Source organism: Capsicum annuum, chromosome 4, assembly GCF_002878395.1.
Source record: "Capsicum annuum cultivar UCD-10X-F1 chromosome 4, UCD10Xv1.1, whole genome shotgun sequence".
NCBI classification, from domain to species: Eukaryota; Viridiplantae; Streptophyta; class Magnoliopsida; order Solanales; family Solanaceae; genus Capsicum; species Capsicum annuum.
This window is the reverse complement of record NC_061114.1, coordinates 215,597,836-215,610,796: the sequence shown is the minus strand read 5'-3', so window position 1 is coordinate 215,610,796 and position 12,961 is coordinate 215,597,836.

Here is a 12,961-nt window from a genome sequence, read left to right as displayed (position 1 = left end):
AAAAGCTGAATCAGGTGCAATTTCGTTCAAAAAAATAATAGTTAATAGGTAAAGGCTATTTTAAGAAAAGATTTTTATTTGGGACTAAAATTTAAAATCACCCAAATTGGATCTATTCCTGAGATTTATCCTATATGTTCTGACCAATTTAATTTGGAAAAATTATTGTTGAGAATTATTTTGCATTTTTTTTTTTGGTCAAAGAAAACGTTGCAAAATAAAGAGTTAGTAAAATTTCAAAGCTTTTCAAACATTTTTTTCATCCAAATCCCTGTTAATTTTGACAAATAATATAATAGTCAACAAACTTGGGTAGAACTTTTTAGATTTGTCTGTTAAGTGGTCAAATATTTACTCTCAAAATTCTCTGGTAACTATTTGCTTCGGAGATTTTCTATACTATACAAAATAAGAATCATAATTACAACATATGAAATACGCTAAAAATCTAACAATATTCCTAGCTAGATATGAACTAAAAATCTATTATAAGGGTTGAATGAATGAATAAGACTTCTCCACTTTCAATTAAAGATCTCAAATTAGAGCTGTTTTGAATAATTTTTTTACAGTGACAGAAATAAATTACAATTACAATTAAAAACATGAAGAAATAAGAATTTTTATTGATAAACGATGTGGGTATAAATCTGTTTCTCCCTTGATTCTTCTCTCTTGATTTTCTCCTTAATTTGAGGGCCGTCAGTAGCGTATTTCTCGAATGTAGGAAGATTTGGATATGAATTTCTCCGTAATTCGAGGGCCGTTAGTGGCGTATTTCTTGAACACAGGAATATTTAAATTTCTCTGTAATTCGAGGTCGTTAGTGGCATATTTCTCGAATATAGAAATATTTGAATTTGATCTCCATGTTTTGATCCTTTGACCTTTGAGATATTCGAGATTTATGAATATCTCATTAATTTGTGGGATGTTTGGGATCTTGGAGATCCCGATCTTTTTATGAATACCCATGATTTTATGGGATATTCAAGATGCCTGTTTCAGGAAATATGTTACCCTTTAAATAGGCAGGATTTAGAGTAAAATAGCCTTCTAAAACTCTAACAGAATTTAGATTATTCTTGAGGAGTCCACAAATTTTAGATGTCTATAAGAGCATGTATTAAAAATCATGGTAAGTATTCTTTAGTATATTTAAATCGAAAAAGGGTCTAATATACCCTTCAACTATTGAAAATGGTATACAAATACCCCCCTTCCACCTTTAGGCTAAAAAATACCCTTCCATCCATCTATTTGACTCAAAAATACCCTTAATGTATTAGAAATGGCTCAAAAATGCCCTTCTTCCTCTATTGGTTCAAAAATACCCCTCCATCCACCTATTTAAATAAAAAATGCCCTTAACATTAAATTTAAGTTCAAAAACGTCTCCTCCTTATAATAAATTCTGATGTGAAATATAATTTTATTTAAATTAAATACATGACATTATTTCTATTGGTCCACATGTAATTAGACTGAAATTCATTCACAATTTAATGGTCCTCTTTTCACTAATTTTTTTAGTTATATATAAAAATTTAAAAAGAATTAATTAATGTTTAAGTGCAAAATTAGAAAAGAATTCCTTAAATAGGACAATTAGCAAAGGGCAAATACTCTCATAGTTAATGATTATCTATGTGTGCTCAAATATTAGAAAACATATTTTAGGTAAAATTTTGAAGACTTTTAGTTCTTTTTAGGTTTTGAACTTTTTATATAAAAAAAAAAATACTTGAAAGTAATTTAAGTCTTTATTTAATTTAGGTAAGAATGCATAATATTTTACACTTCTATCTTTCTCCAACATGAAACCATAAAAATAGTAATAATAAAAAGAAAAATATTAATGATATATATTAAAATATAATTAAAAAAAACACCCCTACGTGAAAACAAAAAAAAGTAATAACTTTTTTTTAAAAAAAAAAATTCACTCTTAGAAGACTTTACAATAGATAAAATCATTTAATCTTTTTCCTTATATATATTAAAATGTAATTAAAAAAACACCCCTACGTGAAACCAAAAAAAATAATAATAACTTTTTAAAAAAAAAACATTCTCCCTTAGAAGACTTTACAAAAGATAAAATCATTTAATCTTTTTTCTTTAATTTTTATTTTATTAAAGAAATATATAGAATGAAATTAAGAGTCCTAAAATATATAAATATGAAACCCGAAATATATAGAAAAATTAAGAGTCCTAAAATATATGGAAGGAAATTAAGAGTCCTAAAATAGAAAAAATATATTTCTTGAAAAAACAAAAATTACCATAAATATAGCTATTATGATGTACCATAAATTACTTGATAACTTGGTACCAACCTAAAACTAAAAAAATAATAATTTTTTTTAAAAAAAAACACCCCTGACGTAAAACCCACAAAAACTATATAATAATAAAAAAAATTATAATTTTAAAAATCCAAAACTAATATAATAATAAAAAGTTGTAATTAAAAAAATCCCAAAATAATATAATAATAAAATAAATTGTAACTAAAAAAAGCCCATCACTACGTGAAATCAAAAAAATAATATACTAATTAATGCATATCTATTCCACCAAAAAATATATAATATCATAATTAAAAAATTGTAATTACAAAAAAATTACCCCTACGTGAAACCAAAACAAATAATATAATATAAAGGAGGAGACATTTTTTTACTTAAATTTAATGTTAAGGGCATTTTTTATCCAAATAGATGGATGGAGGGGTATTTTTGAATCAATAGAGGAAGAAGGATGTTTTTGAGCCATTTCTAATACATTAAATTTATTTTTGAGTCAAATAGATAGATGAAATAGTATTTTTGAGCCTAAAGATGGAAGGAAGGTATTTGTGTACCATTTTATTAGACCCTTTTCCGTATTTAAATTAATCGGACTTTTAACAGGAATAACAAACCTGAATGGAAAAAACAAAAAAGAACTTACCATTAGAATGATATACTAATTGGACATTGTATTTGTGATAGACCGTACTAAAGCCATTCAGTTCCTTCATAATTTCTCTGGAATTTGTTTCTCATTTATTGTTTGAACTCTGAGATAATTTGTAGGAACTTAACTTTTATTTCTTGTTTCGAATTTAGTCGGACTACAATATAAATACCAAACATCGAATAGAAATCCCCAAAAAATAAATTGCTTCCACTTATAAATCTTAACTTTTAAAGTAAAGTTAGATATCGGATCTCCAGCTTCTTTTAAAGTAATCTATCTATAGTAGTAGGTGATGAATGAAAATATGATTTGTTGAGCCAATGTAAATAACATGGGGTGATTATTGGCATGTTCGCTAATTAATTTAATTCATTCTAATTTGTTCAATTCAGTCAATCTAAAAGTTATATTTAATTTAAGCTAAACTAGTAGTCAAAATTAATTATGGCATATGGTTACATTTAGCATATGAGTAAAAATATTCTAACAAGATTTTTGATCATTTTTGACTATTTAAGAAAACAAAAAAGTAATCAAAATTAACCCATGAAAATTCTGTAATTTTTATCTTTTATGCTAAGTAGCCGTTTAGCCATGAAAATTAAAATTTTTTGGAGTTGTAGTTGGAATTGAAATTGGAGTTGGAGTTGTGTTTGACCATGTCTTTTTTGATTTATTTTATTTTTACTTTTGAAAAAACTTTTTTAAATATGATTTTATGCCCGAACTTTTACAAACTATCAAAATCACCCAACTAAAATTTACCTACTAATTACATATGCATGGCCATATTTAATGAGTTTCAATTATTACATATACAATATTTACATTAATAACCGTTTTCTCATATTTGAAAATTTTAAATATGGATGTTATATTAACAGATCACTATTTCCTATTTTTTAGGTAACAAATATTATCTTTCAAACAAATTTATTTTTTTAAGAATTTATTTAATTTATTTCCATTATTTCCCGTTCCTAAAAAATAGGAAATGATGAGTTGTTGTTAAATTTTAGGGTACCGTTAATTTATTTCTTTAATTTTCTTATACATGAAAGATTTTACTGTGTGTGAATAAATTATTTCTATGTAAACCATAATTTTTATATTTATGGTATATTATATCATACACCATAAATATAAAAATAGAAATAATAAATCGAAACACCCCTAAACTTGTAGCCAAAACTTACTTTAGACCTTAAACTTATATGACAATTATTTACCCTCCCCCCTTAACAACTTTGAATTGAATTTATTTCACCCCTAAAAGTCCTGCCTTTGCCTTTTATATATTTTTTTTAAAAGAAAATCTTCTTTTAAATTTTCTTAATGGGTATAAATCCCAAATCACCCAACTCAATTTCATCCTCAAAACCCCTAATTTACTTCTCTTCTTCCTCAATTTCTCAAAATCTGCTTCCTCTTTGAAATATAAGCATAATTTTGAGATTGGTTTCTCTTCCAGTTCAAATATAAGTGCTTTTGAAGAACCGTAATCTATTTTTCTAGCACGCAATGAGGTCGTTAATTTGACTAAACTTTGTATGGAAGAAAATGATAATGGTTTGTACAAAGAAGTTCGTTGTAATCATGAATTTTTGTTGCATATGAAGAAATCTTGGACTTCGAGAAATCTTGGCAGAAGATTTTGGGTAGGGCTGTGCAAAAATCAAATCGACCGATAAACCAAACTGATAAAAATGTTATTGGGTTATTGGTATTGGGTTATTGGGTTATTGGTTTGTTATTGGTTTTATAAAAAATTTTATTGGGTTATCGGTTCGGTATTGGTTTAGGCCTATTGGGTTATCGATTTAACCGATAACCCAATAAGAATACACTAAAATTACTATTTTACCCCTATTTATATTTTTTATATAAATATTTATATTATTTATATATATATTAATATTTTATATATATATATATATATTTTGGTTTAATACATAATTTTATTAACCAAGGGTCAACTGACCCGACCCAACTTGACCCATCATATCCAAATATATCAACTAAATATCTAGTAGGGTTTCTAAAATGAGAAACTAAGAAAATCCCTTTCATTTTCTTCTTTTTCCGCCACATCTCCATGGCTTTCTTTGTCAATGAACAACTTGAGCTGCTGCTTCTTCGGATCATCAATACTATCCCACTGGTGCTGTTGATAACCTCGTCTTCTATCTTGCAAGAGTAAGCTTCCTTATTGTTTTTCCTTTCCCCTTCCTGTCTCTGTGTACCTGTTAACCATTTCTTTGTTCCAGCTGAAATCTCCAGTATGTAGGTGAAATCTATCGTTTTGATGCTACAAAAGATGGATTCAGTCCATTGAGAAAAGTTACATCCACCTGGTAAGAAACCCTCTTTGAATTTGTTGAATCCACCTCCTAATCTTGCTTATAACTTTCTCCTCCATTGATAGTTGACGAAGGAGGGGAGATTATACAGTGCTCGGGCCCCCTGACAATTGGTAGATGTCAATTTCCTCAGCTGCAAATCTTGAGAATCAGACCTCCGAACCCCTTGATCTACTGAGAGACTAAGATTGATGGCTGTACTCACTAAGATTAAGGAAGATATAGATATCCTCAAAAAGCTTGAACAAGGTAAAAATATTCTAATTGTATTAGTTTTGTATTATTATTATAAACAATCATTAACAGTTTCATGACCGATTAATATAATTTCTCTGTAGAATTGGCTAATACTAGCATTCTTGATTATTGAGGTGGAGTTGTCGTTCTTCTTTTTTCCACTTGAATCTGGGCATCTGGTAAGCCACATATCCTAGCTATAATTTGTTATAAGTCATATATTTTCTTAAAATTAGTCACTGAATACAGTGAATAGTCTAACACCTATGTAAGTGCAATATTGCTTAAACGATAAAACATTCTTGACGCAAGGGAGTCCCTCGCTATATTGACCTAGTAAATAATTTGTTTTATGCAATTTCTGAAGCATTCATATCTTAAAAGAGTTAGGTTGAAAGATTATATAGAGATGGAGTTCTTGAACTATGAATTCCCACTGAAACCTTTACTTCCACTGAATCCTCTGTTGTCTTTCTTCATCCGACCCATTTCCATTTCCATTTTCCTCGTCTGACCGCCTTCGCTACTTGATCCAAATGGGTTTTATTTTATAAGTATTTTTCTTATTGGTTAAACCAAAAATCGAACCGTTAAGAATCAATAACCGATAAGTCGAAAATCGATAAAAAATATCTTATTGGTTGGTTATTGGTTTTGCATATTTAAAAACCAAAAACCGATAAACTTAACCGATAACACATAAAATCGAACCGAACCGACCGATGGCCGCCCCTAATTTTAGGCATGTCCTTATTATGGGGTAGATATTAATTTTTTTGCTTTTACTATTCCGATAGACTTGATTAAAGATTGATTTATTCTTTATTTTTCACCATTGAAGGGTCCAAGATCTTGCGACTTTTGGTGTTGGAAGGATAGAGAAGATATTGATCCGAGATCCAAATATGTGATTCCTAAACTAATAGAGAAATTAGGTGAGCTTGAGAATTTAGTTGAGTCTTGTCATTATATTGACAATCATGCATCGATTAATGAAGTTGAAAAATTTGAGTTGAATAAATTTGTTAAGGAAGCTTCTTATGAAGTAGATAAGCCCAAAGAATCCAAAGATGATAATTGCGTTGATATGAAATTGGAGAAGTTGGAAGAAGATGTTGAGAAGATCAAAGAAAAAGAGAAGAAGTAGAGAAGAATTGCTAAATTTGTTGTGTTTTGTTGTTCTCCACTACTAACAGCTATAAGCTATTGGCTTTGGATGATACATACAAAGAAAGTTTCAATGAGGTTACCTTAAGGTGGTTGTTTTTGTTAGAAGATATCTAGCTTATTTTGTGATTGATGCTGCTTCTTTAAGTTTATTTTGTAATCTACTTTGGCTGGTGACTGTCTCTTGAGCACTTGGTTGTTGTATTTTGTAGTTCAACTTCTTTTAAGCTTCTTTTGTAATGTATTCAGCTGTTGGTTGTCTTGATATATATGAAGAAAGGTAGTTGAATTGATTGCATTATAAGCATTTGTTTCTTTTGTAATGGTGCAACTTCTTTGTAATGAAGTTAACCACAACTGCTTATAGTCACAACTAGTTAAGCAAGACTGCAAAAACTATCATTAAACACAACTGTTTATAGTCAAATGAGAATTGTGCAGACACGGGAGCATAAATGCTTCAAACAGACATTTTTCAACATAATGCAGTCACAGCTGCTCATATTTCTAACAAAAATATGTAGCCAAAACTGCAATCACATTTACATCATGCAATTACACATCAAATTAGTGTAGTCACAGCTGCATAATTGAATTCACTAATCAAAATAGAAATTGCCTAAGTGGAACTCACTATTGTTTCAGTACACAACATCAATACACAAAAACAAAAATCAGGTTGCTTCTACTGAAAGGTTGATAAACTTGTTTGGCTTAGATAATTCACTTCAGCAGCATTTGACCTTGTCCTTATCCTTTTCTGTGCTCTCATTACTTCAAGATTTTGTTGTGTCATAACTTTCTTTCCTTTCCATTTCACACCGGATTTGGGTTTGTGATGTCCAAGATATCCATTTACTATAGAAGAGTTCATAGGCATTCCAGGCTGAAAAAACAAAGTAGAACAAATTTATTTTAAGACTTTTAAAATATAGACTTTAAACTAGAGAAATTTCATCAAATTTAACTTACATTGAGAATTTTTTAACCACTTTCTGCTTGAAGCACCCCCATTCCAACCATCCTAGGTCTTTTAAAAGGTGCCCCTTTACCTCTTCCAACACCAGCAGTAGGTGTAACTCCTCTTCCTCTACCAATACTACCTACAATAACATCAGCACTAGGTCCTCTTCCTCTACCAACACCATCTATAGTAGCAGTAGCAGCAACTCTCTTTTCTCTACTAGCAGCAGCAGCCGCCCTTCCTCTACCAAGAATAACAGTTCCCCTTCCTCTACCAGCAGCAACGACATTAACTCCCTTCCCTCTACCAGCAGCAACAGCTTTTCCCCCTCTACCAGCAGTAACAACATCAACTCTCTTTCCTCTACTAGCAGTAGCAAATGACAAGTCAATTGTTACCTTTGTAGACCTTCTTGGTCTTTCTCTTCTTGTGCCTGCTGCTACAGAGGAACCTACACTGGATTTTGTTGAACTTGTAGCCAAATAACAACCCTTCTTATTATGACCCTTGGCATGACATATGTTGCAGCTCATTTCAACATCATGTTTAGACAACTTTCCAATCTTGTTTTCACTTTACTTCTTTCTTCTGATTTGCCAGGTCTGCCTGGCAGTTTTTTTATTATTGGAGGTAAAACGGAAGGGTTGGTTGATTTTGACCACATTTGCTTATTAGCAATAGGATGGATGTAGTCACTATAAATCTTGAGGTAGGTTTCCTTGGTATACCAATGTGCAACATAATGAATTGGCTCTAATCTCTTATAATGTAATGAAGCTATGGCATGATAACAAGGTATACCTTTCAACATCCAAGACCTACAAGTACAACTTCTATCTCTCAAATTCACTATGAAAGTATTGCCACAACTATACTTAACTTCAAAACCAAACTCACCATTCCACTCAAGGGTACGCTTCATTGATTTTGTTATGTTTTTTTGCAATATTTTAGTGTTATTGGAGAAATATCAGTTAACCAAGTATAGACAAATTCTCTCAATTTTCCTATTCATCCCATCACCTTGACCCTTATTTCTTCAAGCATTATGATGATATTCTTGTGTCTGGGCCCTAATATTCATGAATTAAAACTTTCAACCATGTTGTTGTCAACACTGTCACAACAACTATGATACTTGAAGTACACTTTGGACCATCTTTCTATGTTGTACCATAAAAGATCTTCACAAATTTTATCACCTAATAGCTCCATATGATCCAAATTTCTTCTTAATTCTTGCTCACATGTGGATTTAGCACACTTCCAAAAACAATTTCTCCTTTCAATACCCTTTTAAACTTTGGACCAGTTGGCTAGAATATGTCTTGCACACATTCTTTGTTCTGTATTTGGCAGTAATTATATAATTACATTGTCAATACCCTTCAAGAATTAATAAATGTTAGAGATTATAGTTAAAAAAGAAAATATAGTTAAAAGAAAAAAATAAAGACAATTAACAACAAATGCTTTACCTTCTGCATATCAGTGATAGTAGTCACTTCAGACCCATCTCCCAGCTCAAGATCATTCTTTACAAGTCTTATAAACCATCTCTAGTTAAATGTGTTTTCAACTTCAACCACTGTCCAGGCTAGTGGTAGCATCTGATTATTCCCATCTTTACAAACAGCCACAAGTAGTTGACCTTTACAAATACCTTTCAAAAAACAACCATCAAATCCAATACATCTCCTAGCACCAGTTTTGAATGATTTCTTCAAAACATCAAAGCATAGATAAAATGATACAAATTATTTTTTCTATCTTCAAAGGTTTCTTCACTAAGCCTCACCACACATGTGTTACCTGGATTGGTCTTTAAAAGCTCATCTTTATAATCCAAAATCCTTTTAAACTCCTCTACATGGTCATCTATGATCTTCTGCGACACAATATTCCTAGCTTTTCTTGCCACTGTCCTCCTAATATATACCTGATGTTGGGTGTATTTATGCATTTTAGCGTTTTTATTCTAGCCTTTTTAGCCTTGTTTTGAGGATGATTCTTATGTTATATGTGTTAATAATGATATAAATGAGCAATTATGTGTCCAAGTACGTGTTTACAATGTTTAATGGTGTTTCCACATGTGTTTTGATTTAATTCGACCATTGAGTTCAATCGAGAAAACTAGTGTGACTAGCTTGAGCTAGGTGTTTTTCTAGTCTATTTGTGTTGAGTTCTAATGTATTTTAATGAGTTACTAAGCTTGTTAGTATGTTTTTATATGTGAAACAACTTATTTATAATGTTCAAGGGTCAATTGGATCAAGAAAAGAGTGAAAACAATTAGTTAAAGCTCAATATGAATTTAGCCTATGCTTAGCTCGTGTTTCTAGTTCATCGGTGAGGATGTTGTGTTGTTTTGAGCACTTAATTGATGTGTTTAATAATTTAGGATGCTTGTTGCATAGATTATGATGATATATTAAGGATATAAAAGCTTCAAATCAAGTAAAAACAACTCAATAAGGTTCGAAATGCTCAGCAAAAGCCCAAGACGAAAGTTGGATGCAAGTTGGACCCCTGAAAAATATAAGGTGAGTGTGGACTGTACAAGTGGACAATGGAGGAGTTCAAAACATCACTGGATTTAGAAGAGGCCCAAGTTTTTGAAAATATGGTGCTTGTATCTTAATTTGGAGTTTCCGAAGGCCCCGCGACACGTTGAAATTGCGAACAGCTACTGAAATTTGATAGATTTTTTGACAATTGTGAATTTTCATGTATCCGCATCGCGCCGATGCCCAAAATCGGGATAATTCTGCCCAGCTGAAGTAAAATAGCGTGAAAATCAAATACAAATTGGTTTATGACTTGTATACTATAAATACAACTTCTCAAACTCCTTTTTGATCATCTTGGGGACCTCTTGGAAACCCTAGATCAACTTGGAACATCATTGGAGGATGCCACAACTTATTTTTATGTTTTTTAATTCTTTAATTTAATTTTTTTATGGTTTGTATCATCATTCCAAGGGATTGGATGATGAATATTTTCATTAAAGGCTAAAACTCTCTTTCCGGGGTTGAGGCAAAGAACATGAATACTTTTTAATATTCTTTATTGTAGTTTAATTTTGGATTATCATGTGAGTTGTTCTTAATTTCTTAAGCCTACTATTTTAATGATTAGATACCATTAGAATAAATCTATATTTTTATGTGAATCCGGGAGGAGAATCATAGGATAGAACGAAAAAATTAGGGATCAAGGTTCTTATTCTTTTATAAAATAAGAGATTTGAATTAGCATCTAGGATAGAGATATACCTAGAAGCCTTGCTTGGTTCACTTGCAAGAAGATAACTTTATGAATCTAGAAGAATTTTTGTATCTATGAGGGAGTTGTAGGTACAAGGTTTACTAGATAGAAGATTTGAGGTCGGGAGACTAAAATTGTAGCATAAACCTTGCGAATCAACAATCCGATAACCAACTAAACTGTGATAGGAATAGAGATTTGTATGATTGTTTGAAATGCCTCAACCCCGAATTTTCTTCTATTAATTGTCCCAAGTATTTTATTTCTACGCATTATTTATTTTATTTTTAATTTGCAAAATTACAAACTCTCTCCTTGTTTTTATTTTTAATTTGCAAAATTACAAACTCTCTCCTTGTTTACTTTTTCTCAATTTGTTAAACTAGAATTAGATAGACGGCGAACGCAAGTCCCTGAGAGATCGATACTTGGGCTTTCTTGAAGCCACTATATTACTTGATAAGACCACGTACACTTGTGTGTGCGCTGTCAATACCTCCAATTCCTTTTCACCAAGTTTTGAAACAGAAAAACTCTAATACTAGGCTCAGATATAATCCTGCCCTTGTAGCTCTCTGCCAAGTACTTTGAATTCACAAGTTTGTTTTTGGTTGTGGCATTATATATGTGGACTGAATTATACATCTTCACCTGAAAATCTCCAGTTCTAGAATCATGGCTTCCAAACAACAACCATCAATACATTTTACTCTCACCCTTTTTGGTTCATTCACATACTTATCTAATTCTACATGTTCTTGCACAACATACATAGTAATAGCTTTTCTAAACTGCTGAACATTTTCAAAACAAAGACCAAGCTCCCAAACTATTTTTTTACAAGTAGGATCAAAGACAATTTTTTTATGATTTCTTTTTATTTTTCTTGCTTTTTCATCTCTTCTTCCAGATTGTTCTACTTCACCATTGCCATCATCACTATCTATTTCAAAGCTAACATCTACATCAGAATCAAACTATGGCTCATCTCCGGTTATTTTTTTCCTCTAAAGTAGTTTTTTTGTTGGATAAGAACTCATCATATCCTAAGTCAACTCCTTTTTTTACCTAAACTAACCCCTTCAGTTCTAGGCTCTTTTTTCTTCCCTTTTTTTTCTTCAGATATCTTCTTTTTGACAACTCTCTTTTCTTCTCTCAAAACTCTAACCTCATTATGAACATCACTACTATATTCATCGTCACTTTCATAAAAAAAGTCTTCATAATCTGAATTTGCAGTATCGTCAGATTCACTTTCCCAATCAGATGAAATTATTGAGACATCCGATGCAGTAACAAAGCTAGTCCCACCCAAGTTTTGCTCACCATGAGAAGAAGCATAACAATCACTACCCAAGATATATTCTCCACTAGCAGAAACCCCTCCACCATCACTATTGAAGTTCTGCTCAACAGTAGTAGCAACACCACTACCACTACTCTTTTCAACAGTACTAGCAGAGGGTGCACTACTCAAGTTCTGCACAATAGTTGCAGCAACACCACTACCCAAATTTTCCTCTACCCCACCTAACTCCTCACCATTAGAACCAACAACACCAAATACATTACACTCCCCAACATTAGTAGTAGCACCATCATTGTTTAAATTTTCACTCATAAAAAGCTCTTGAGGTGTTACTGCCTATACAAAGCCATCTTCAAACCTTAATTTTTCACTAATCCCACAGTCTTGACTAGACTCCTTGTCAAAAGAAGTAGAAGATTCCCCACCCACATGGAAAATATATTCAATGGCAGGTGTGTTCGGGACCACGTGGGGTTCATTTACTAAATGTGACACATATAGCTGAACAATATCTCCATTTCTAAGTTGAGGTACAATACCCAAAATATCTCTATTACAAGTCACTTTTACTAGGTAATTACGTTTAAGAGGTCTCATATAGACAATGCACGACTCAACATTATAACCAATTTCTTTAACATACCCAACAAACTCATAGTATGAAAATCTGACAATATCGATACC